A 27,744-nucleotide genomic window follows, 5' to 3' on the forward strand; every position below is an offset into this window, starting at 1 on the left:
TTAGAATGAATGTTTTTATTTACTTGTTTAAAGAAAGCTCATCAATTCAATGGAGGCCCTTGGCGGTGCAAACTATTAACATGTTTGGCTGCTAACTGAAAGGTTGGAGGTTTAAGTCCACCCAGAGGTGCCTTGAAAGAAAGGCCTGGCAATCTACTTCCAAAAAATCATCATTAAAAACCCTGTGGAACTCAGTTCTACTCTGACACACCTGGGGTCCCCATGAGTTGGAACTGACTCGACAGTAACTGGTAAAATGAGCATCAATTCAATAAGGTCCAATTTTTTTGCTGTGAAAAAGTATCTCCTATAAATTAATTAAAGGATGCAAAAAAGGAAATGTGTGTGCTTGCCTCTTGATCTCCAAAATGGAAAAGAAGAGCATTAAAAGCCTTTTGCTTCCCTCCGTACTCTCTGTACACATTTTCTGTAGCTATTGGACAGTGGTGCTGGCCAGACTAGCACCTGACTCTGAGAAGACAGAGAAATGTCACAGCAGGTGGAGGATCAGGTCTGAGAGCACACGTGGCTGATGATTCCCCGGGGAAGGCAGAGTCCCTGAGCCCTTCTTCAGGGAGGGAAGGGGCAAATGACTCTCTGCTTCCTATTCTCTGCTTCTTTAACTCCCGTCTTCCCTCTGGCCCTTAGCAGTTTGGTTTGTTTAGTCTGGGTGCTGCATCTCCTGACTAAAACATGGGACAGGATTCTCGCACCCCTGGGGGCTACCATATAAACAGGTATCTAAGACCACCTCCTTTTGGAGTGTGGGATTTCAGCATGGAAAGGTGGCCTGTATTCCAACTGATCCTTGTGCAAGCCCAAGCTTTAATTCAGGTTTTGCTTTATCTTTTGAGTGTGTACTGAGATGATTGGGAAAACTTTTTTTTGTTTGTTTTTGGATTGTGGGCAAAGTGAAAGCCTGATATTCGGCACTATATGCAGGTCATAGACCAAGATGAATTAGAAGGAGACATTTTATTTTCGAGCTGGCTATTTCTTCACCACTTCCTTGTGAATGTGCTTTGTAAGACCCTAAAATAAAGCTGTGCATGACCCATCACAATTTCTGTGGTTTCATAAGTGATCGTACGGGCCACTTGGCTGACACTCCTGTACTGTGGCCTCAAGTGCCATTGCTCTTGGTTGCAATCTTCAGGAGAGACCAGGAGTAAACTCACCGTGGCGGATGCAGCGCAAAATGCTGTCCCAGAACTGGCTTTTAAAACACTTTGAAAAATTTATTAGCCCTCCATTAAGTTACTCTGAGCTTTATGGAGAAAAAATGTAATTCTCATTTCTGTGGAATTACTTCATGTCCAAACAGCCTTCTGACCAAAGACAGCATCTCAGTAAAAGCCAATTCATACACAAAGGATTTCATATGATAACATTTATTATATTGCATATGATGCTTTGATGAGTCTAGTAAACACTGAACCACACATTACTATTGGCCTCTTGGACTTTTGCTCCAACAAAGATTTATAGAGAAACATTAATACTCAGCCGTCCTTATCACTATGCCAGACTGGGAACTTCCTGACCCATCCTTTCAGGGTGTGGTATGGACATTTTAAAACACAGCACTATAAAGCCATGGCCTTTTTTTTTTTTTTCCACTGATTTCTTGCAGCATAACTGTTAGTTGTTTTAAATATTATAGAATCACAGACCTTTAAATCTGAAATTATTTTTGAATCATAGTTCAGTAACATTGAAATAGAAGAATTTTTAATCTTTTGTATTTCAGCCTCCTTATATTATTATGTTTCAGGCTTTGTTTATTCATAAAATAATGAACGCTAAAACAAATTTAAAAAATTGAGGCAAGTGGAACAATTCCCCACGGACATGAGAAAAAATGGAAATTAAAAATAAAGGCTACCTACTTTCATTGAAGCATAACTACTGCTAACATGTTGCCAAGTAGTTTTCTCAGTCTCTCTTCCCTGTGCACAGGATTAAAAAAAAAAAGTTGTAAATAAAGTATTCATGCATTTTAGTATCCTGATTTTTATTTTGCTTAACATTGTTTATTAAATTTTAAAAATGTTATTGCAGAGTATGTGGAATCAACATTTTAAATAATAGTGTACTGTTTAATAAAGAATATATACTAGGGTTAAATATTTTGTTTGCTCCCCTTTTTTGGTCATTGTTAATAATATTATAGTTAACATCTTTGTACATAAAATGTTTACCCTGTTTAAGATCACATGTTTGAAATAGCTTTTGAAATTATTAGGGCAAAAGATATAAATCCAGTAAAACTCGCAAAAGCCGGAACCTGTGTAAGGCAGCAACTCAAGAGAAGGAAAACTCAAATATTTTCCACTAAAAGGAGAGATAGAAAAGTAGTAAGACTATGCCCTGTCAAAGGTGGAAAACATTCGAAACCCAGAAAAACAAGGCAGTCCTGTTGAATTCTGGCTCTCACAGGTTTCACTATACTATATTTGCAAATTTCTTGATAAATCTTTCTAAAATGGATTTCTGGATGAAATCCCCCAAATTTAAAGACATTGTGACAGAGCTGAACAGGCATCTTAGACAGCTAGGCCTGTGCTCCTGACTCGTTTGAGGGACTACAGCATTGTGGGGAGGGCACTCTGCTAATTTTGTAAATCATGGATCTGAACAAGTAATCTGAAAGTGTGTTGCTGCTGAATTAAGCGTATTATAACTCATTCTGTGCTGTGCTAGTTACAGCTCTGAAATTTGAGACCATGAGATAGAATCTGACTACAAAAAACACTTTCTCTTTTTCACTTCCTTGCTTAATTATTTAAAAAGGATTCAATCAAACTAGTTATACTTGGTGTGCTATTATACTTGGTGTGATAATTCAGAACATAATATAAAAACAAACAAAAAAACCACCAAACCCGTTGCTGTCAAGTTGGTTCTGATTCATGGCAACCTCATATGTACCAAACCAAATCCTTTGCCGTCAAGTTGGTTCTGACCCATAGTGACCCTGTAGCAGCACTTCATAATTGATTTTACTGATATAATCTCATTTGATGAACCCTGGGTAGGTCAGATGTTATTATATCTATTTCGCAGTTGAGAAGAACAAGGCCAAGTTTAAATCCAGCCTTGCCCGAGGACACAGAGCCAGTAAGTGGCAGAACTGGGTGTAGAATCTGTTTCAGATTTTCAAGCCTTTGCCACTAATAACATCTGTGGGAACAAAAATTCGGTCGATATTCTCAAAAGATAGTTTGAAGGTTTCATTGCAAGTTTGGTGGTTTGGCTTCATCTCCATAAAAGAAAATGGCGGAGCACAAATGCAGTACACTTTTCTGAGGGGAGAACATTCACAGGTGAAATACACTCGTGCTGAAGCTGTTTGCCTCATCGCAGGGAAACAAGTCTACAGAGCTCTGGAGCTTCGTGTGGTGGACTGTGATGTACAGTTGGCAAGTGTGAGATTAATGAATGTGTCACTGGTGGAAACATGCTGAGCTTCTTGGGCTCTGGAGATCTTGCTCACGTTCTGCTGAGTGTCACCTGTGATGAGAAGGGGATGCCTGAGAGGCAGGGTCTCTGGAGGACCTGTGAGCATCACCGGCACACCTGTAAATGGGGCACAGCTGACTGGGTTTTGCTTCTGTCAGCTTCAGCTGAGAGATCTATGTTATCGGGGAGAAGAAGTTTAATTGCCTATAATGAGCTCTTTCCTGTCAGATTCTCACTCTAGCTTATCTCTTTCTCCACCTCCTCCTCCTCTCGCTACTTCTCCCTCTGAATCATACTCATTAACAGCCCATAAGCCTAGACGGGAAACCCTGGTGGCGTAGTGGTTATAGTGCTACAGCTGCTAACCAAAAGGTCAGCAGTTCGAATCCACCAGGTGCTCCTTGGAAACTCTATGGGGCAGTTCTACTCTGTCCTGTAGGGTCGCTATGAGTCGGAGTCGACTCGACAGCAATGGGTTTGGTGTTTTGGAAGCCTAGATGCACTCCACATTGATGCAATAGGGACTAATTTTAGCTCGATTTGATTTAGTTTAGTGATGTAGTATATGCTGAATTCTTTCAAAAACACTCCTATTAAAAAGCACATGTAGAGTCCCTGAGTGGTGCAAATGGTTAAACGCTCAGCTAGTTTACCCAGAGGTGCCTCTAAAGAAAGTCCTGGCGATCTACTTCCAAAAAATCAGCCATTGAAAACCCTTTGGAGCCCATGAGGTTGCCATGAGTCAGAATTGACTCCATGGCAACTGATTAGCAGGTGAGAAGTGCGTATATCCCTGGACCAACCTTTCTTACAGCCATAGTGCGACCGAGATGCCAGGATTGCTGAAATCAGTACGTACAAAGACGAAGATGCATCAAACACAGTGGCCTGTGGCTAGAGGTCCTGGGTTGCCTACGTTCTCCAGTTTTTCCTAGGAGCTTGATTAATTCACCCTGGTGAAAGAAGTGGACGGAACGATCCAAACACAATTGAAAGGAAACTTAGGAAGACAGAACTTCAATTAGTCTGGTGTCGAAATTCTGTGTTAATGAAAATTTTAAGTTTATAGGTCACCCATCATCTTAAAAGCTTAACAAGATTTTCTTAGAGAAATCTACTGGCTAACAGAATATGCTGTTTTTGTTGTTAGGTGCTGTTGGGTCGATTCTGACTCATTGTGACCCCACGTGACAGTGTAGAACTGCCCCATAGGGTTTTCTAGGCTGTAATCTTTACGGAAGCAGTACGGTACAGTAAGTCCTTTCAGACGTCATGTCGGGAAGCTGTAATATGTGCCTGTGGATATGTGTGGGAATGATAGCTGCTTGTAAGGGTTGAGATGGGACTGGAAATCAGTGACTCTGAGATATTTAGGCATATAATTGTTAACCCATGCGCATCTGCTAAATAATTAGCATGCTGTGGGGTAGTAGGTTCTTTCATGCTGCAACTCTTAGCTACCCAACTCATCTCAGAACACACTTCCTGCTTTTAAGACCAGAGCAGAGAACATAGGGGGTCAGACAGGAACATTCAGATAAAGCTCGTGTCTCACTGTGCCCAGTATTCCTTACAGGGCCTTCTGCTTTGCTGTTCCCATTTCCTAAAAACATCTTCTCTCTGCTTCTTAGCCTTGTCTCCCACCCCTCAGCAAAACCTGCCCTTAGTCAACAGACAGAAGAATTAACATCTCCAGTAGATTATCATTAGTTGCAGTAGTTATGGTATATCGAGTTGCCATGATCACTGAATTAATAGATACAGACCCATCGCTTCTAGGGGAAGTACAGGGTTAGGTTCCTGTGAGCAGTATTTTCGTCAACCAATCAATATGTAACCTTTTTTTTTTTTAATGTGTGTTTCTTTTTAAAAACACCTTATTAAATATATATTGTTGATTCACTAGTGTTGAACTCACAGCCAATGGCCCTATAACTCATGCCTGAACAAAGTGTATCTAACACAGGGGTTTTCTCTGTAAGGCACATTACATGGCCTTCCTGTGCTTAGGAACACTAGACAGAACTTCGACACTATGCTTGGGGCCATTTTGAACATCTAAATTACCAACAAAAGCACAAAAATAAGAAAAATGTGGCACTGTATTTACATGCTGTTGTTGTTGTTGTTGTTGTTAGGTGCAGTCCAGTCAGTTCTGACTCATAGCGACCCTATCTATGTACGACAGAATGAAACACAGCCTGGTCCTGTACCATTCTCACAATCGTTGTTATGCTTGAGCCCTTTTTTGCTACTGCCGTGTCAATCCATGTCATTGAGGGTCTTCCTCTTTTTCCCTGACTGCTCTATTATCAGGCATGATCTTCTTCTCCAAGGACTGGTCCCTCCTGAAAACATGTCCAAAGTAAGTGAGATAAGGTTTCACTATCCTCGCTTCTAAGGAGCATTCTGATTGTTCTTCTTCCAAGACAGATTTGTTCATTCTTCTGGCACTCCACGGTGTATTCAATATTCTTCATCAACACCATAATTCAAAGGCGTCATTTCTTCTTCAGTCTTCCTTATTCATTGTCCAGCTTTTGTATGCATATGAGGGGATTGAAGATACCATGGTTTGGGTCAGGTGCACCTTAGTCCTTAAAGTGACATCTTTGCTTTTTAACACTTTAAAGAGGTCTTTTGCAGCAGATTTGCCCAATATATATATATACAGACTGTGGAAAGAACACTCGTGTACATCATGAGAGCTGAAACAAGGAGGCGAAGAATCACCTTGTTCTACCTCAGCTGTTGTCTTAGTCAGAGTTCTTTGTAGAAAGAACCAGTGATTATCTATCTGTATCTATCTGTCTGTCTGTCTATCATCTATGTATGTGCGTATCAATCTGTCTAGGAATTTACTTCAAGAAATTGACTCACATGATCGTAGGGGGCAGGCAAGTCCCAAATCCATAGGCCGAATAACAGGCTTGAAACTTCTTCAGGCTTGCACCCCCAAAATCCATAGGTTAGGTGATGGGAAGAGTAAAGAGTAAGAGTATTCTGGCAAAATGTCTCATGCTCAGAACCACACCTTAGGGAAGGTCTCTTTTTCCTCTTAAGGCCATCAACTGATTGAATAAGGCCCACCCACATTATGGAGGGTAATCTGCTTTACTTGAAACAAAAAAAAACCCCAAATCCATTGCCGTCAAGTTGATTCCAACTCATAGCGATTCTGTAGTGCAGAGTATAACTGCCTCATAGAGTTTCCAAAGAGTGCCTGGTGGATTCAAACCGCCGACCTTGTGGAGGTCAACTGATTCATCACATGCGTTTACTTTATAATCGCATCTAGACTAGCATTTGATCAAACAACTGAGCACCATCGCCCAGCTTAGCTGACACATAAAATTAACCATCACAGTTGTCAATATGCATATAGGGCAACTCAAAGTTTTTACCTCTCTGGGGTTACCATGAATCGGAATGAACTCAGCAGCAGCTGACAACGACAACAGCAACAACGAGCATGTCCATGACTGACCGTGAAAGCACAGCGAGTCTTGATTTTGAGAATACAAATAAATTTTAGTAAGTAGGAGGATTTACAAATACGGAATCTTTGAGCAATGAGGATTTACTCTGCAGCTACGGATGTTGTTTAATTAGGCTTTCCTAGCAATCCTCTGAGACACCGTTTACAGAGAGGGAAACTGAGACTCAGAGAGGCTGCGTAACTTGCCGAAGGGCAGATAACTAATGAATGCTGGAGGTAAATTTCTAGTGCCTGAAGAGTACCTGACAGTCTTACTCCTTACTCTTCCATTTCAACACACGTCAGGGACATAACACACTTACAGACAGTCCCCAGCTTCCATACAACTTATGTATACAACCCGTAGTTACGAACCAACCCTTGTAAACCTGTTACGTGAAACATTTGACGTACATACAATGGTTCGTAATAACAAACGGGCGCTACTTGGCGACGCACATCAAAACATTATTATTATTATTACTGTATTATGTTAAAGATGTTTTAGTGTATCTGGAAATGTTTCTTTAAGGTTTTTTATGCATAGAAGTGTACACTGTATAGCATACACTAAGACAAACTGACGTTAGATATGAGCTGTACCTGACTGTTCTGACTTATGTACAGAGCCAATTTAAAGACAGAGTTAGGAACAGAACTTGTTTGTAATCCAGGGACTGCCTGTATTTCAGGAAGAGAGGTCCTTATAGCAGCACTTCTTACACTTCAGTGTGCATAGGAGTGATTTGGGGATCTTACTGAAATGCAGATTATGATTCAGTAGGTTTGGGGTGGGGCCTGGGATTCTGCATTTCTAAGAAGCTCCAGGGATGCTGATGCTGCTGGCCCCCAGATGACTATTTGAGCAGTGAGGGTCTAGAACATTTATCTGCTATGAGGCAGGCGATACTGTTCATGCCCCTTTAAAGGGTGTGTTAGACTATGGAGGAGGTTGGGCAGTTGAGAGAAATTGCTTCCCAAACCACAAGGGGTGTTCCCCTCAGAGGGGCTGTTAGAGCCTCACTGAACTGTTCTACCAGCCGCTCCGTTACACTGTGATGGAAATGCCTAATGAGACAGTGCCGCGTGGGTTCTAGGTTTCACAAATCTAAGCCAAAGGACTAAGTCTTTAGTTACATTATTTCAGGTCAGAGAAGACTTGGTAGGAAAAAAAGACTTACCATACAGACACAGCCATCAATTCTAATTATCTGTAAGGCGGGTGCTGAGCCTAAGACATGTTTCTACTGACTAGTATGTGTCAGTGTTAAAATCATTGATGATTCCTTATGCTTTGCCCTTATAAAACATGGGGACTTTGGCTTCACAGTGCCTGGCAGCCATGGAGGGGACCATAAATATGTTAATGGGCTTTAGGGAGGGAGTGGGAAAGGAGAACTGAGGTACAGTCAGTGTTTTACAAAATGCACGGCTCCGGAGTCTGGGTTTGTTTGAATTATCTCAAGAGTAAAACACACGACTGGCCTTTTCCCAGGGTTTTGGGAAAAGGCCCCTTAATTTTTTTTTTTTTCTTAAAACAGCTCATAGTTCTTCTTACCCTTTTCCAGTCTATTTACTTATTTTGTCTCTTTGTCTAAATTATATTTTATTTTTCTTCTCTTCGTTAAAAAATTAAGTATCATCTTTTGGGCAGTCCGGTGCTGCCTTGATGCTATTTGCTTTCTGTTTCCTTGTCCCCACCTTCCAGATTGTTAGGGGTGCATGTTTACATGTGACGCTTTGTTATTTCTGGTGTTCCTTTATTATTTATGTCCTTCTTGCTTTGTCGATAACTTTTGCTTAGTCACTCTGCTTCTCTGGTGGGTTCTTTGTTTACACTTCATTTCCTACAGTGGTTTTCCTTTGTCAATTCCTTTTCCCTTAACACAGAATTCTGTTTTTCTTAGCACAGTGGGGATCCCAGAATGGCTGGTGGGACCTTGGGTTGTTTGGGGATGATCAGCAGACCTCTGAGAGTTTTCAGAACCAGCTTAGGCACTGCACTGTATCAGTCACTGTTCGCTAGCTTATGCTGCAGTAGCAAAAATCCCCAGTGTCAGTGGCTTTCGACAACAAAGGTTTATATCTTGCTTATGTTACAAGTTGCGGAGGGTCAGCTGTGGCTCCCTGTGCCTTCTACACCTGGGATCCAGCAATGGCTCTTAAAGCTTCTACTCAGAACTGGAACAAGCCACTTCAATGCATATTTCATCAGTCAGAGCAAGTCACATGGCCAAGCCCAATGTCAGTGGGCAGGGAAGTATTCTCTTTGAATAGGAGGATGTGGCAAGTCACACGGCATCGCTCAGGGACGTGTTATTATCATCCTGCAGGAAGGACAGTTACGAAACAACAATAATATTGCAATCTACGATGTGCCCTGAAGCCAGAATTGTCTCCGTCACTGTACAGAACCACATTTACATTCTGTTAATGGTCATATCAATGGGTAGGTATTCACCAAATAAAAACTTTGACGAAGAAGCATGAGATTCCTTGGGAGGTTTTTATATTATTCCAAAACCCGTTGCCTTCAAGTCGATTCCAACTCACAGCGGCTCTATAGGACAGAGTAGAACTGCCCCATAGGGTTTTCAGTGGATTGGAAGTGCCGAACTTTTGGTTAGCAGCCCAGTGCTTTAACTACTGTGCCACCTGAAAACCTCCACTAGTCATTGTATCATCTCTTGGACACATGGCCTTAGATGAGGCATTTGGGATGCATGCAGACTACATCTCTGTCTCAAGTGAGGCATTTGGGACAGCAAGGTCAGTTCCGTTAGATCACCAGGGAAACATTTATGGAATAAGACTGCCTAGAAAAATCTTGTAAACTCTCTGTGCCTCAGTTTCTTCATATACAAACTGGGAATAGCCGTAGATTATCCCTATAGGCTGTTCTGAGGATTAAATTTGTATAAAATTCTTAGAACTGTGTTTGTTCCGTAGTAAAAATAGTTGAGTGCTTGCTTTTTGTGATGATGATGGTGATTTCTGCTACTTTTGTGCCTGGACCCCTGAAAAGCATATTGGGGGATTCCAAAACCACGAGTTTTTGAGCTATTAGACAGACAGACTGATGTTTCAGAGCTTAAGAAATTAACACAGAACGTAGAGTTTTTAATTCTTGGCCTCTTAATGAAACTAGCCACCATTTCTGTTAAAAAAAACAAAAAACAACCCATTGCCATTGAGTCGAGTCCGACTCATAGTGACCCTATAGGACAGAGTAGAACTGCCCCATAGAGTTTCAGAGGAGCACCTGGTGGATTTGAACTGCCTACCTTTTGGTTAGCAGCTGTAGCACTTAACCGCTATGCCACCAGGATTTCTGTTAGGGAAATTAATATCCAGGCTGTGTGTTTGCCTCTTCCAGTCCTTGTGCAGAGTAAAAGTCCTTTAAAAGTGGTTGCATAAAATCTTGGGTTTGTTTGGTGACCACGGAGCATTTTATAGCTATGTGTGAGTGGGGATAGCTGTACGATTTTCTGGAAATCTCCAGACAAGGGCACAGAGGTGAGATACAGGGCTTTGTGTGCAGAAGGCAGTGGCTTGGCCCTCGGGGACAGGTCTGGGGGAAATGGGTCGAGATAAGTATGCAGGGGGCCTTTATTGGTAAAGGGAACACAAAGAAGCTTCTGGCCTGGATGGATGCTTTTGTCTTGCATCCCATCAACTCAGCCGAGCAGCCCAAGGTATAAGGAAAGGAACAAGGGTGGTGGAATCAGAATGTCAAGTACAGCTCCCCCTCAGCTGTGTGAACTGAGGTATGTTTCTTCAACTCTTTGGGCCTTGGCTTAGTTATAAATGAAATATTAATTAATATTTCTTGAGCCCTTACCATGTGTAAGGGCATTATATAAATTCCTTAAATGTTAATTACTTTTCACAATAACCCTATGTCTTAGGCTAGGTTTTCTAGAGGAGCAAAACCAGTGAAGCGTATGTGTGTGTGTATATATATGTGCATGTATGTATATATGTATAAAAAACCCATATAAAAAATATATACAGAGAGAGATTTATTTCAGGAAACTGGCTCATGCAATTGTGGAGGCTGGCGAGTCCCAAATTCGTGGGTCAGACATCAGGCTGGAGACTTCTCCTGACTCATGTGGCTGCAGGGGTTGACGAACCCAATATCTGAAGGTCAGATGGCAGGCTGCTGGCTTACGTCTCAAGAATCAGAAGTCAGAGGATGATGAGTTGGATGCAGGATCCAGAGAATATGAGCTTTGCTAGAACATCTATATAATTGGATGCAGGTCACACCCCCAAGGAAACTCCCCTTTCAGCTTTTTTGCTGCTCACATCAGATCACAAAATGGAAGATGATTACATAATATCTGCTAACCCCCTGAGAAGCATGGCCTAGACACGATGACGCATAACCTAAACCATTACGTCCTATTAGGTAGGTACTACGGTCCCCATTTTGCACATGGGGAAACTGAGGTAGAGAGAAGTTGACTAACTTGCCCACACTTGCACAGGTACTGAGGGGTGGAGTCAGGTTAAACCTGTTCACCTCTTCTAAATTCTAGCCCATTATCTGTCATGTAATAAGTAGGTGCTCACTGAACAGCAGTGACAACCTCCTTCCCCCTGCCTTTTTCCTTTTAGCTCTCTGGGTCAGGGTCTCATCTGACTCTCAAATGTAGCATGTATTTTTTTTTTAAGTTTTTATAGTTTATTAATCATCTGGTGAAAAATCCACACTATTATCGCAGATCAAGTCACTGCAGAATCTTCATTCCTTCTTTTTGCCTGCACCAGCATTGGCCTTTGCAGTCCCCCTGACTTTCTTTATTCTGTTTTTGCACTCCTTGTGCCATTTTCCTGGGGCCTTTTTCTTCTCCTACAGGCCGTGCCTGCAAGTCTGTGTTTAGGTTCATTTTTCTTTGCATAATCTAAGGAATTGTAAATCATGCCAAATGCGTTCTGAATCCAGACACAAAGATGACCTCTGGTGTGGTCTTGTACATTTTGGTTAATTTTCCCCGAATTTCTGTCTTAGGTAGCATTGCCTTCCCAGGGTGAAGGACATATATGACCATTTGTTTCTGCTTTAGTAGTCAGCTGGTCCTGAACTTCCTGGTCCGGATAGTTACTGTGTCCTTTGTGATGGTGGTGGACCCTCAGGCAGCCAGTGAGGAGAAAACTGTTGCATGTATTTTAATGAGACATCTTATATTCCATTTACTGCGTGGAGCTTTTGCCACTGTCCCACCTCTATGGCACCGAGCTGAAGAGTATGATGTCATCTGGTAAACTAAAAAATCAAACCTATTGCTGTTGAGTTGATTCTGACTCATGGAGACCCTATATGTTTCAGAGTAGACCTGTGCTTTGTAGGGTTTTCAATGGCTGTAATCTTATGGAAATAGACTGCCAGGACCCTCTTCTGCAGTGCCTCAGGATGGATTCGAATCGCCGGCCTTTCTGTTAGTAGCCTAGCACAAACTGTGTCATCTTGTAAAGTAAGCCCAGAATTAAAAAGAATAATGGCATAGTTCCGTGTTTCTCCCAGCACACCATCATATCCCCATAAGGAAATTCTCTACCCCAGTAATGATAATATGCAAAAGATTTTCATATGCTTTTGACTAATATCTAAAAAAAATTATTTGGTTTTTCCCTTTGGTCTTCGAGGTGTCAAAAATAGGAACCTCCTCACTCCTACCCTTAGGGTAAATAACTGCTAAGCCAAAAGGTGTGGCACATACACAGCAGCTGTCTTGAAGATTTTCAGTACATGACAAAGCTCTTCGATGATTCTCTTTTCCTACTCTGTTTCCTTCTACTGGGGATTTGGTTCCATATTAACCCTGTGACTAGTGCCATTTTCCAGAGGCAGAGTATGGCAGTGGAAAAAGCAATGGTCCTAGGGAATAATGAGACCTGGATTTTAGTGCATTCCCTTCAAAGTAGGAGCAGCGTGACCCTGGCAAATAGCTGACCCTTTCTGGGATTCTGATTTTCTCCATTGCAAAATGAGGAGCTGGGTTTCATTCCGCCTTAGCCAGTGTTTCTAGCACCTCAAGAGCCTTCAAGGCAATGATCCATTTTAATATTTCTAAACTAATAATGCAGTTAAATGGTAGATAAAAACTTTCAAAACATGGAATCCACAGAGGAAAGAAAAGATTAAAGGGACCTTTAGTGATGGAAAGCTGGGGAGCAAGAATCAGTTCTTACTCATTTTTCATACAGTGCCCTGCACATAGTCAATAGGCAAATAATTCCTGTCTCTGAACCTCAGTTTTCTCATCTGTAAAATGGGGATAATATAGAATGTATCTCAGAAGGCTCAGAGAGTTGCTGTGAGGATCAAATGAGATAATGCATATAAAGGACTTACCCAATGACACTCAGTAAATTGTGGCTCTGTTCCTGTTTCTTCAATACAGGTTCAAAATTACCCAAGGAGGTTATTCCAGATTAAATTGTTGTTGTTGTTAAGTGCCGTCGAACTGGTTCTAACTCAGCAACCCTACATACAACAGAACAAAACACTGCCTGGTCCTGCCCCATCCTCACAATTGTTACTATGTTTGAGCCCACTGTTGCAACCTCTGTGTCAATTCATCCCCATGAGGGTCTCCTCTTTTTTGCTGATCCTCTACTTTACCAGGCGTGATGTCCTTTTCCAGGGACTAATCCCTCCTGATAACACGTCCAAAGTATGTGAGACAAAGTCTTGCCGTTCTTGCTTCTATGGAGCATTCTGGTTGTACTTCTTCCATGACAGATTTGTTCATTCTTTTGGGTGCAGGTGAAATTGGTTCAATAGATTATATCATTAAAAAAAAAATATTATAAATGTCTTTAATTTACTGGTGGATTTGGGGTTCTTTGGGTTTTGGTGAACCCAAGAATGGACAGTTAATTCCTGCTTTCTTGGGAACTACAAACCAAGTGTGCTTTGTGCAAACCCTTCAGCTTAATATGCCATCCACCTGGCGAGACCTGACCCTGCCTGAAGTAGGTGAGTGGGGAGAGCAGAAGAGAAGATCCAGGGAAACATGGAGACCAAAGTCCTTGGCCCAGAGATTGGCATTCCTAGTGCGTGTCGTTTACAGCATATGCAGTCTCAATGATAATAAAACCCATTGGCATGGAGTCCATTTGGACTCATAGTGACCCTATAGGACAGAGTAGAACTGCCCCATAGGGTTTCCAAGGCTGTAATTTTTATGGAAGCTGACTGCCATATCTTTCTCCTGTGGAGCCGCTACTGTGTTCAAACCTTCAACGTTTCGTCTAGCATCTGAAAGCTTAACCGCTGTGCCACTGGGGCTCCTCCTCAGTGATAATAATTATCATTTATTCAGTGTTTAGCAAACCTGGTGGCACAATGGTTAAGCGCTCGGCTACTAAGAGATAGGCCAGCAGTTTGAACCCGTCAGTTGCTTCGTGGAAGAAAAGACCTAGCGTTCTGCTCCCGTAAAGATTACGGCCTAGGAAACCCTATGGGGCAGTTCTACTCTGTCCTATAGGGTCGCTATGAATAGGAATTGACTCAAAGGCACACAACGACAACATCCAGTGTTTGCTATGTGCCAGGCCCTGTGCTAAGTATTTCACATACACTATGGATTTTAATTTTCTCAGCCATTCTATGAGCGCTTTTGTCTGTGAGGAAATTTAGACTCAGAGAACTTAAGTAGGAAGTTGCTCAAAATCACCATGCCAGAAAGAATTCAAATCCAGAGTTGTTGTACTCCAAAGTCCAAGCCTTGAAGCTTCACTGATTTTCCTGAGGCTTCATATTCAGACATGGAGAACTCGGGCAACAGTTCTGTATTAGTTTCCTACAGCTGCTGTAACAAAGCACAGGTAGTCCCCGATTACAGACAAGTTCTGTTCCTAAGTCTGTCTTTAAGTCGAATCTGTATGTTAGGTATGGTTTGATCTAATATCAGTTAGTCAAATGTTTGTCTCAGTATATAGTATATAGTGTGCCTTTCTATGCATATATTCTATATTTTCTATGCATTAAAGAAACACTTCCAGTATGCTAAAACATCTTTGCCATAATAATACAGTAATAATAATAATGTTTTGATGAATGTTGCAAAGTAGTGCCCGTTTGTTATTAGAATCCATTGTAGGTACTTTGAAGTTTAATATGATAGGCATTACATGGGTTGGTTCTTAATTACGGGTTGTACATAAATCTGACATTTGTAACCCAGGGACTGCCTATACCACAAATTGGTTTACCACAACGGAAATTTGTTTTCTCAAAGTTCTATAGGATAGATGTTGGAAATCAGTGTGTTGTCAGTGTTGATTCCTTCTGAGACCTCTGAGGGAGAGTATTTTCCATGCCTCTCTCCTAGCTTCTACTGACAGCCATTGATCCTTGGCGTTCTTTGGCTTTAGATGCATCACTCCATTCTCTGCCTCTGTCTTCACATAGCCACCTCTCCTCTGTGTCTCTCTCTGTGCCTCTCCTGTTTTTGTAAGGACACCACTTATATTGGATTAGGGCCCGTTCTACTCAGTATGACCTCATGTTAACATAACTGATTATATCTGCAAAGACACTATTTCCAAAGAAGGTCACATTCACAGGTAGCAGGGGTTAGGACTTGAACATATCTGTTTGGGAGACACAATTCAACCCATAACAGAGCCTATTGGGAGTGTGGTGATCTTGTCTCTTGGTGTGGGAACATTGGGTCTGCAGATATTCCGTGTTCATTTTTCTTCAGGTAAACACGTTATTCAAGTAAAAAGAAAGTGAGTATTGCTTGGCAGAACCCCAGAGTTTACAGTGAAAGGTGGGTTGATACCTTTTTTTTTCTCTCATCAAGTGATGACTTTGATGTGTCAAACATTTGGCCATCAGCCGCAGGGCTGTGTTTACAGTAACATGCCCTGACAAGGTGTTACTGATTAAAGTCAAGAATGACACCACTGCTGTTGTTTTTAAGAGGTATTTGTAAATCTATCAAGGGAGTTTGCACAAATGGCTTAAAAACAGTATAATTGCAGAGCCAAAATTTTGAGAGGAGAAGGTGCAGATTAGAAGATACTGCATTTTAGGCCACCAGAGTCTTACCAAAAAAAGAGAGAGCATCAGGAATCTAAATGCTGATAGAGTCAAAAGGCAAAGGAACAGCTAATAGAATAACAAATTCAAGAGGGAGATAATGTGGAATAGATATTTGTGTTCATTTGTCTTTTTTGGTAAATTTTCTTGGGTTAAGAAAGGAGACAGTTACTGGGTTATGGATTAAAAAAAAATTAATATTCAGCAAATGTAACCTGTGCAGGATGTAACTGCTTTCCCTTGCAAATCAACGGTCTCTGTATCAGTTACCTATTGCTGTACAACCAACCACCTGAAAACTGAGCTACTGAAAACAATAAACGTTCATTATTTTTTGAGTCTACAGGTCACCTGGGTGATTTTTCTCATCTCACTTGGGCCCTCTCTGCATCCATGGTCTGTTATGTATCAGGTGAACAGCTCTGTTGTTCTTTGCTCTTACATATGATTGGAGTCAGCTGGTAGCAAGCGAATGTACAGTGGCCTAGAAAAGACAACTGGGCTTTTTTCCAAATGCTCTCTTATCCTTTGGCAAGCTGGCCTGGTCTTATTCATGTAGCAGTGTCAGGTAATCAAGAGAACAACTGGAAATGAACAGGTCCTCTTGAGGCCTGGCCTTGGAACTGACCCAATATCAATCACTTCCGCCACATTCTATTGGCCAAAGCAAGTCATGAGGCAAGCCCAGCTCCAGGGATGGAGAACTGAACTTCTTCTCTTGATGGGAGGAGCTTCAACATCACATTGTAAGGGTGTGGATCAAGGGAGGGGCCATTTTTGCCATCAGTCTGTAACAGTCTGTGTAGTATAAATAGAACAGAAGATCATGTATTTCCCTGGAGTAGCTTCTGTTCTGAAGAAAGGGGAAGAAAAGATGTCAAGTGTGTCCTTGCATCTTAAGTCTCTTTCATTACAGATAGAGCCCAAGGTAATATTTAGAGGCAATAAAACTGAAATATGGTTCAATTTGTTTTGGTATGCTCAAGTGTCATATTGTGACTGGGGAATTTGGGCTTTTTTAATTCACTTGGGTTCTCATGTTCAAAATAAGCTGCAAGCTAAAAATGTCACTTATATCTGTTATCTCCAAGTTCTGCAGAGTGTTTATGTGGTATCCAAAGCTGTGAACATTTCCACCAACCTTTCCAAGGGAGAGCAATGAAACTTAATTTCTAAAAATAGTCAAGACAGAAAAACCATGTATATACACTATATAAAATACATGTAAATTCCAAGGTATCTGAGGTATAAAGATGTAATCAGTGATAACAGAAACATAAACAAGGGCATGAGGAGGGGAACAACTGGCATCTGTATAGAGGTTGTTTATGTTGATGATGTTAGGTTCGTATTAACATAAATCAGGGTATTATAAATGTAAGATGATAAATGTAATCTTCATGGTAACCACAGAAGAAATACATTAACAATTATACACAAACAGAAAGAAAACCAAACCAAACCCATTGCCATCGAGTCGATTCCGACTCATAGCGACCCTATAGGACAGAGTAGAACTGACTCATAAAGTTTCCAAGGAGCGCCTGGTGGATTCGAACTGCTCATCTTTTGGTTAGCAGCTGTAGCACTTAACCACTACGCTACCAGGGTTTCCAAATATAAAGAAGGGAAACAAAATGGTTCACCATGAAAGTAATCAAGGCTTCAGCTTTCTGATTCATGAAAAGGGTTGATGAGGGCTGAGCAGTATTATCCAAAAGGTAGAAGGTTTTGTATCGTAGGAGGTAAGATGATGATATGTGGATCTTTAAATAACTTGACTTAGATGGTTCATCAAATTTCCATTTGCAAATGACACTAGTGTTCCATATTTAGTAATAATAATACATTTTTCTTTTGAAATTAATTTTCTTACATAAAAATGAGTCAATTAAAATGTAGACAAATAATAGGGGTGCTATATGGATATGGCAAAAAATACGAAGGTACTGCATAAATGACTTAACTTTGAGAAACACTGAACTCCAAATATCTCTGAGTTTCCTTCTGGTTCCCAAATGCTGTAGTTTTACTTCTATTTTTTCATCCTTTACTTTTTCCCAACATATGAACTTCCTTTTTAAAAACATGATATTTGTCTATTTACCCCATTCAAAGAATTCTAGAATCTTGGGTTGAGAATAGATTGTATCAATAAATCTATCATGAGCAAAGGAGACGCTATACCTTTACAGTGGGAATTCACAGATGATTAAGACCTGGACCTTGTCTTTTAGGAACTCACAATATCTTTATGGTAGAGACTATAATGACATGGTGACATAGTGGTTAAGAGCTACGGCTACTGACCAAAAGGTTGGCTGTTTGAATCCACCAGGTGCTTCTTCGAAACTCTGTGGGACAGTTCTACTCTGGCCTTTAGGGTCACTATGAATCGGAATCGACTTGATGGCAACAGGTTTGCTTTGGTTTTATAATGACATAGTAATAAGATTTTTATCCAGTTTTTTGTGTGCAAAAGTACAGAGTTTACGCAGTGCAAGGGAAGTCTTCCTTCTGCCTAGACTGTCCCAGTGCCCTGCTAGGCAACCACTGTTAACAATTTTGTGTATCCTTCTGGAAATATTTCTTGGTAATAATAATAATAATACAAAGTTGCCATGGAGTTGGTTCCAACTGATGGTGACCCCACATGTGTCAGAGTAGGTATGTGCTCCGTAAGGTGTTCATTGGCTGGTTGTTTGGACATAGATCACCCGAGCTTTCTTCCAAGTAGCCTCTCAGTGGACTCGAACCTCCAACCTTTCTGTTAGCAACTGATTGTATTAACTGCACACCCATGAACACTTGATTTTTTAAAGTTAGTATGTTTTTTTGAGGTCTGTGGAGCTTTATAACTCTCATAGGGTACATTTTCAACATGAGCACTTGAAAATAAAAAGGGCATACGCCACACACCCAGGGACTTTCCAAGGGAAGTAGATAGCATGAGAGTTGGTTCATCCATCCACCTAGCCACTTAACAAACCTTTATTGTATTCCTGTATATATACTGCACTATGCTTGGCCCTAGGATGCAAAAATGTATAAGACATGCTTCATACTTACGAAAAATAAATAGATTGACAGAAGAGAAATATTCAAACAACTGCGATACATCTGTTAGAATGGGGATGTGTACAAAGGGCTGGAGGGTCAAGAGTGGGCAGTGTCCAGCTCTGCCTGGGTGAATCGAAAGGAAAGGTGACATTTAAGTCAGGTCCTGAGAGGTGAGGAGGCATTTAACAGGTAAAGAAAAGGAAGAAGGGTATTCCTGGTAAATGGAGCCACATGTACAAAAGCTTGGCGAGGAAACCCCCTTGTTCAAAGTAAGAAAATTGAGGCCTGAAAGAAGTTGCTGAAAGTGTCATATCTAATAAGAAGTAGATCTAAGCTCCAACCCAGCCTCCTGTCTCAAAATTTATTTTTCTTTCCACTGTGCAAGCTGCCTTTATTTTCCTAAATCAACAAATCCAAACAAGAAACCAAAAATGACCTACATGCAAAAAAAGACAATTTATTAGGACGTATTGCAAAATGAGTATTTCCCGCCATTTACAATTAAGCACTTTAAACATTTGGTGATAGGAACAAGGATTGTAATGATCATCTATCAGAGTAACGTTCCCCTCAGAATCTGGGAGAATTGCGTCATCCGTATTTTGTAGACTCATACTACAAACAGAAATGCTTACAGTTGAAATCTGTCATCTACTGTGTATCCTGTGACAAATATTACCTTCTAAACACATTCCTGTGTATCCACATTAAAGAGAGGTGTTCTAATCAGAGATCACTTATTTACCCTTGCAAAAATATCTGATAATAAATAATTAATTATAAACAAATATATTCATAAGCATATATATACACTCATATACATTTTTTTTTTTTTTAATACATAGCCTGTATAGCATCCCGGTTATTCTATTAGTATAATTGTTCTCAAATTCTTTGGTCTCAGGACACCTTGGCATGTTCCAGAATTATTGAGGACCCTCCAAAGCTTTTGTTGATGTGTGTTTGGTTTATGTCTTTCAATATTTGTGGTATTAGAAATTTAAAAATTATTTACTTATGAATTCATTAAAATAATATAAATGCACTATGTGTTAACAAAATAACGTATTTTATTTAAAATAACTATATTTTGCAAACAAAAAAAAAGTTAGTGAAAGCAGTTAGTTCAGCTTGCGATTGAAATAACGGCACAAATGCTTTTCCTTCTAGATCATTCTTCTTCAGTATGCAGCAGACGTGCTTTGCGCATCCTTCTCATGTTATTTTACACAGAGTAATAAAAAATGTGTATACTCAAACTTCGAGCTTTAACTAAATTAGTTTTTTTTTTTTACTATTTTGTCAAAGAATTTTTAAGCAAAACTGGCCATTTTTGTGCTGCGAGCGGAGGTGGTGAGTACAATGCCTTATCGTACAGTTTGGTGTCACAGCCTTGATTCTTGTGAGGGCCCCAGGAGTTTCACCCCACTGCTTTTGTACCATCAGTGCAAATGTTGACACCATGAAAAAGGCAAATAATGTCTTCATATTGCTGTGATAATAGATTTGACTTCATGAACCCCCTGAAAGTGTCTTGGGGACCCCCAGGGGTCCAAGGAACACAAAGGAAGGACTCTTTGTGTCCTCAGTGAAGTACATGACTCAGGAATTACACACACAACACACACCCTTTGGGTTTTTCAAATATTAGACCTCTGTCTTAAAAGACTAATCTTTACAGTGGAAATAAAAAACAGGGCCTCATTTTAATCAAATTTTGTATCCTTCTACCTAATATACTCCCACCTCAGGACCTTGCTATATAACCTTTGCTCAGAATGGTTCTTTTCCAAGTATGTGAGCAATTCTCTTCCTCATTTCCTGTAGGGCCTTACTTAGCTATCACTTCAGGGACCCTTCTTGGACCACCTTACCTCAACTATCACTCCTTTTCCAGCATACTCAGTCACTAACACACACATACACACAGTCTCTATTATCCTTCCCTGGTACACCTATCACTCAACATTTATCACTATTTCATATGTATATAAAAAAACAAACCAGTTGCCCTATTTCATGTATGACACACTTGGTTTATATTCATTTTCCCATTAGAATATAGATTGGAAAAAGTAGGCATTCTTGTCTGTTTTGTTAACAGTCGTAGAATAGTGTCTGACATGTTGATGTCTGAATAGTGTCTGAAACATTAATCAAATATTGTTGGATATTGTTGATGTTAGTTGATTCCGACTTATGGTAAGCCCATGTGTGCAGAGTAGGGCTGCTCCACAGGGTTTTCAAGGCCATGACCTTTTGGAAACAGATTGCCAAGCTTTACTTCCAGGGTGTATCTGAGTGGGTTTGAACCGCCAGCGTTTCAGTTAATAGTCCAACACATGTCCATTTGAATAACTCAGGACTCCAGTAACATGGCTAAAATTTTGATGTAACCATTTGTCGTCTCTTAACTAAATGGTAGATCACAGACAATCCCAACATGTATTCCATAAGAAGCACAATGGGGAAAGGGTCTTATGATCAAAAAAATTGGGGAAAATTTCTCTCTCTCTCTCTCACACACAAACACAGACACACAGATATAAATATCATTAAACTCAATGTTCTCCAAATTATTTTACTAGTATTATCTGGAACACCCTTTGGGAAATGCTTTCCTATAGGCAACATTCCTGGCTCAGTTTCAGTGTGGCTGTGAGGGTTAATTGGGATAAAAGCTTTGGGGTTGCTTGGTATACTCTGGGGAACTACAGGGAGTCCCCAGATTACGAATGAGTTCCATTCTTGTCTCTAAATTAAATTTGTATGTAAGTTGGAACAGTTAGGTACAGTTCATATCTAATGTCAGTCAAATGTTTGTCTTAGTGTGTAGTATATAGCGTACATTTCTGTGCATAAAAAACATTAAAAAAAACACTTCTAGATACACTAAAACATCTTTAACATAGTAATACAGTAATAATAATAATAATACTTTGATGTGCTGCAAAGTAGCCCGTTTGTTACTACGAACCGTTGTATGTACCTCGAATTTTTAATAGGCTTTACTGGGGTTGGTTCATAACTATGGGTTGTAAGTAAGTCAGACATTCGTAACCCAGGGACTGCCTGTATTGCAGTATAACATATTATGATTAGTTCATCCACATGGAAAATAAATTGTGCTTCATTTCATAATTCATAATGTTGTGTACTGTCAAATATTTTGGTGACACGAAAGAATGTAAGAGATATAGTTGTGTATCTATATATTTGAAAACATGTAATTAACAAGAGTAATTGTAATTAGATTGCTTTTGTGCGGGTTACTCAGGACAAGTAGTTGAAGTTTTCATAAATTTAGAGGAGAGCTTAGGAAATGTTCTAATCCCAATGGTATCTATCAGATCAGTTAAACCCATAGGAAGGAATAATTTGTCTGCTTCAGCTTTTACAGACCATCAAGGAAGAAAGTCCCTAAAGACTGCTTAATAATCTTAGCCCTCATCAGAAATCCTTGCTGTGCTCCTTTCTAACTTTTCTCAAATGGGTTGTTTACCCTAAGTCTCTTAGAAAATAGTCAATAGAATACTGTTCTAGGGATTTAAGACGTAACTCCCTGGCACTGACTCATCTCTGGTCCTTTCTAAGTAACTTTTCATTGTGCAGCTAGAAGCTTGACTCAACCTTGAATGAGAAAAACCAAGCCAAAGGAGCGCTTGCTTCTTCGTAAAGGTTGTGGTTCCCTTGCCGGCCCATGACGTCCTCCCTTGTGTGCCCATGTGCTTTAAGAGCTCCACCTGGCCTTGTCTTTTTTCTCCTCCTCTTTGGCAGTACTGAAAGAGAATATTTGTTTCTCTAACTGGCTTTTCTTGTCCTCAAGGTCAGCCTGCTTGCTTGCACTCAGAATCACCAATCCCTTGCATCTCCAGTGGCCTCAAGGACCATCTGACTGACCACAGCCCTGACCTTTCTTTTGCAGAGCACAATTTCTGAGAAATCAGCAGGACCTGCAGCATCTTGCTGCTGTGACTATTGATCTCTAACTCTTCCCTGCTAAACAGCTTGATCAGCCCCAGAATCTGTCAAGAACACTACCACTGCTGAATTCCCACTTCCTGCTAGGTCCAGATCCCACCTCTTCCCTACTAAGTGCCACAGTATATCTTTACACTACATCTAAGGAGATTTTATTTTCTGTCTTAAGTCTTGATCAAATCAAGACTAGACGAGTAAACACTCCTAATCCCAGTGGCTAGAAGTGATATTATAAAAGCTAGCAGTTGCCCACCACTGTGCATTATTTATGACCAATTGTGCATTATTTATGACCAAGAGAAAAAATTTCCTCCTTCAAATAGTAGACCATCTATCTGACAATACTTAGTTACTGTCCTCTAAGGTCTCACTACTTTTTTAAGCATTCTTCAGACAAACTTCAAGAGAAGGCCAGCAGCCAAAGGAGATCCCTTCTGTGAGGTATGATTGGAGGGGCTCCTAGAAGGTCACCTCAAGGTCTTAGTGCAACAATACCTGGAATTCCATTAGACAGTTGTTCCTTGGTTTTCTCTTTATATATGTAGGTGGCATAAACAGTGTGCTTGGCTACTAATCAAAAGGTTGGTAGTTCAAATCCACACAGAGGGTCTTCAGAAGAAAGGCCTGGAGATCTACCTCTGAAATGGCACAGCCATTGAAAACCCTATGGGCTGCAGTCCTACTCTAAAACACATGAGTTCTCCGTGAGTTGGAAGTGACTTGAGTGTAATTGGTTGTGTATATATACACCCTGGTGGTTCAGTGGGTAAGCGTTTGGCTGGTAACAAAAAGGTCATCAGTTTGAATCCATCAGCCGCTCCTTGGAAACCCTATGGGGCAGTTCTATTCTGTCCTATAGGGTTGCTATGAGTCGGAATCAACTCAATGGCAACGTTTTTTTTTTCTTTTTTTTTGGTTTTATACATATATATTCTTGAGATCTGCTTTCATAATGATATGGCCAAGAAAATCCTATGGGACAGTTCAACTATGTCACATGGGGTCGCTATGATTTGGAATCAACTCAATGGCACCCAATAACAATGATGAACATTTCCAATTCATAGTGACCCCATGTGACAGGGTCCGACTGCCCCATAGGGTTTTCTTGGTTGAAATCTTTACTAAAGCAGATTGCCAGATCTTTCTCCTGTGGAGCCACTAAGTGGGTTTAGCAGCCGAAAAAATATAATATTCCAATATATTTATATTATACACACACACATTATATATGATATAAAAAACCTATATGTCCCTTTTTAAAAGGCAAGTCCTTCTGGGAGGTATTAATAGATTAGTGACGTAGATCCTTGTCCCACACCCATTGTCTTTTGTAGATTTTCTCTAGAGCATTGACGCTGAAAGAAATCTTAATGTCATCTGGCTCTAATTTTAGAGATGAGGAATCTGAGGCTCAGGAGACAAGAGAGTCTTGATCAAGGTCTCATAGCTAGTTAGTAGCAGAGAGTTAGGATCAGAACCCTGTGTCTCCTGCCTCTTTTCCAGAAAGCTTTATGTATCTTATGAAGTCCTGAGGAGACAACTTTCTTTCAAATGTGTCAACCTGCCGAAAAATATTTCATAGAATGCAGTTTGATCAGTATTTCTCTACAGTCACTGTAATTCTACCGATGTTAGGCATTGGGGTAATTGTATACAAAATTTCCTCTTGGGTTTAAGCCACTTCTGAGAACCAATGGTTATTTAAAAATGAATGCTTAGAGTGGGGTGTTTGGGTAACAGTGATGTCAGAAACAGAATGACTGGCATTTTTTTTTTTTTTTGCCAATTCCACTAAAAATGGTGGGATGGTATGGGGTTCCACCCTGACCTGTCACCACCATCAAGTGTAATAGATGTGTTGGTGTGCGAGGGGAGGAGCAGTGGGTAGCACAGAAAGTGGGGATGGGAAAGAGGAAAGTAAAATAGACAGTTTATGTAGGTGTTTCTGTTGAATCAATATTGCCCATTGTCTGCTGTGGAAAACTCCTGAAACCTCCAGAGGACAACTGGCTGTAGACAGGGGCAGTAGTGTCCAGGAGGAAATCTCTCCCCAGTCTCTCTGGCAGTGTGTACCAGGGACAGTGGGTGTTCTTGTACTCACAGGCAGACCAAACTCCTCCTCTTCCTCCTTAGCAGTTCTCTGTAACACACCTCAGTTAAATTCAGATTTTGAGTTCTGGGTATTAATTGTTGATTTTATTCCGGTTTATCTGTTTGAATAGTTTCTACAACCAAGACTGTCCCTCTGTGTCTACCTGAATCATTTCTCTTTGAAAGGGGTTTTGCAAGCTGGTTGTCGTTAGTTAGTTGCAGTTGTGTCGATTCTGACTTGTCGTGAACCCAAGTGTGCAGAGCAGGACTTCTCAATAGGGTTTTCAAGGTCAAGCAGATAGCTAGGCCTGTCTTCCAAAGTATCTCTGGGTGGGTTTGAACTGCCAACTTTTTGGCAAGTATTCAAGCGCTTAGCCATTTGTGCTACCCAGGAACTCTGTTTTGCAAGCAGACCCATGGAAATGTCTTCTCTACTTCATGGGAAATAGGAATTTCTGCTACCAATTTGTCATAGATCCATGATCCTTAAATTTCGATGTGTGTTACAATGACTAGGATAGATCTGGGCCCTATCTCAGATCTACCTCCTTAGAATGTAGCAGAATGGGGCCAGGGCACCTGCACTTAAATTCTTCCTAGGACTTCCTAGTCCTATCCTATGATTCTGTTGTCCTCCCAAGTTTAAGATACTTGTCAGAGGGACACAGAGAAAAAAAGAAAGATGGTTAGAAATGATATGGCTTAAGGGTTCAGGGAGTCCCTATGCCCGATTTGCTCATTCATTCTTTATAAACCTTTACTGAGCCCCTTCATTGTGTGCACAGAATGTTCCTAGGCTTTGAGCTTGCACAGATGACTAAAATACAGCTTTTGCCCTCAAGTTGCTCAAAGTTTAGGACAAACAGATATGGCCACATCTATTTACAATGCAGTAATCTGTGGCACAGGAGAAGTACTGAAGGTGACGTGGATAAGGTAGTCAGGGGAGTTCCACAGAAAAAGTGATGTTTAAGCCAAGTTTTAAAAGAAGGGTCATAGATCACTGGGCAGAGGACAGAAAGAAAGTTCTAGAAAGAGGAAACTGCCTGTGCAAAGACTTAACGACTGAGAAACTTCATGAGTTTAGAATACTTTGGGTCCTTTGTGTGGCTGAAACACACTGAGGTTGCATAAGGGGAGAAAAAACCTGGAAAACGGGTGTATTGGGCTAAGAAGTGTAGATTTTTTTGACAGACAATTGCAGTGGGATTATGGACAAGAAAGCAGGTTGCATATGTGAAATTCCAAATCCCTCCCCCCAAAACCAAGCCCATTGCTGTCAAGTCGATTTTGACTCATAGTGACCCTATAGGACAGAGTAGCATTGCCCCGTAGAGTTTCCAAGGAGCGCCTGGTGGATATGAAGCAGCCATCATAGCTCTTAGCAACTGCACCACCAGGGCTCCTATGTGGAATTAGTGTTTTAAAATTGGTTACTGCCATTTTGGTGTTAATTTATTATTAGCTAATATAGTCCCTGAGTACTACAGTCCCACCCCTGACCCCTCTTTCTGATCTCGTCTGGTGATAGTTAACGTGTTCTCTTACCTGCAAGCTCTTTCTTCTCTTTTTCTCTTAATCCCTCCTTTTCTGTTTCTCGAATGTTCTGGATCTGAGGCATTGCTCGACTCTGTAGTTCCTAGCGTTATTCCTATTATGCTCAAACCATCTTATTACGATCTATGAGCCTGATTCCTCTAAACATGAATTCTAACTTAAGCAGTAATGTCCAATGAAGTTACAGTGATGGGGTGGAAAATGTTTACCGTCTTCTACTTGCTAGATTGACCCATGAATCTGACTCAGACTTTATTTTTTAAGTTTTTATTTCTTTTTCATGTCAGGAAAACTTAATGAAGGTCTTTCTAGGTTTTAACATAATGGCTATCAGAGTCAGTCTTGATAATGCCTGATTTTGTATTGTCTGCATGTTTTCTGTCTTCATCAGTAACAATAAAAACATACCCAGTTCTCACGCAGAGCATTATGCCTTCCAGTGAGCTTTCCCGTGTTTAAAATCACTTTTAAAATGATTTTACCAGGAATCCGTGAATTTAGCAGATCATTATTGTTGTTATTATCCTGACGTAACAAGCGCGAGAATGGAGGCCCAGTCTGATGAGCGATTCGCTGTAACAGGTTTTACTTCCACTTATGACTCTAAATATTCTCGGTCAACAACATGATAAACCTACTTAATGTCACCAAATTGTACATGTGAAGAATGTTGAAAAGGTAAATGTTTTGTTACATACGCGTTTATCAATTAAAAAAAAAAACACACAAACTCAATAAGGCCACTACCAAAGTAGAAGTTTTCAGTGCGGTGTTACGTTTTGGTGTTCATAATTGGGATAACATTTATCTGCAGGAATAATTCAGCATTTCCTCTCCCTAATAGATGTACTGAGCAAGCACTGCGGTGACAAGATAAGTTGCCCTGTTTTGGTCCATATGTCTGTGTTCAAAGTGTTCCATAGTTTTAATTGGTTCCCTGCAGAATAACATTTACAAGCATATGGTACGGAAAATGCTGACTGCTTTTGTTATCATGTATTTTATTAGTTGTGGTAGCCCTGGCTCACTTAGCCTTTAGATGTGATTATGA

At 40.5% G+C, this 27,744-nt stretch overlaps 1 protein-coding gene and 1 pseudogene across 5 annotated transcripts in view; one reads left to right on the forward strand and one right to left on the reverse strand.

Annotated features, from left to right (window-relative positions):
• PRUNE2 (prune homolog 2 with BCH domain) overlaps window positions 1-27,744 on the forward strand; it is a 313,858-nt gene that overhangs the window by 10,643 nt on the left and 275,471 nt on the right. The window lies entirely within an intron of this gene.
• LOC111749857 (small ribosomal subunit protein eS24-like) lies at window positions 11,293-26,757 on the reverse strand (annotated as a pseudogene).

Source organism: Loxodonta africana, chromosome 9, assembly GCF_030014295.1.
Source record: "Loxodonta africana isolate mLoxAfr1 chromosome 9, mLoxAfr1.hap2, whole genome shotgun sequence".
NCBI classification, from domain to species: Eukaryota; Metazoa; Chordata; class Mammalia; order Proboscidea; family Elephantidae; genus Loxodonta; species Loxodonta africana.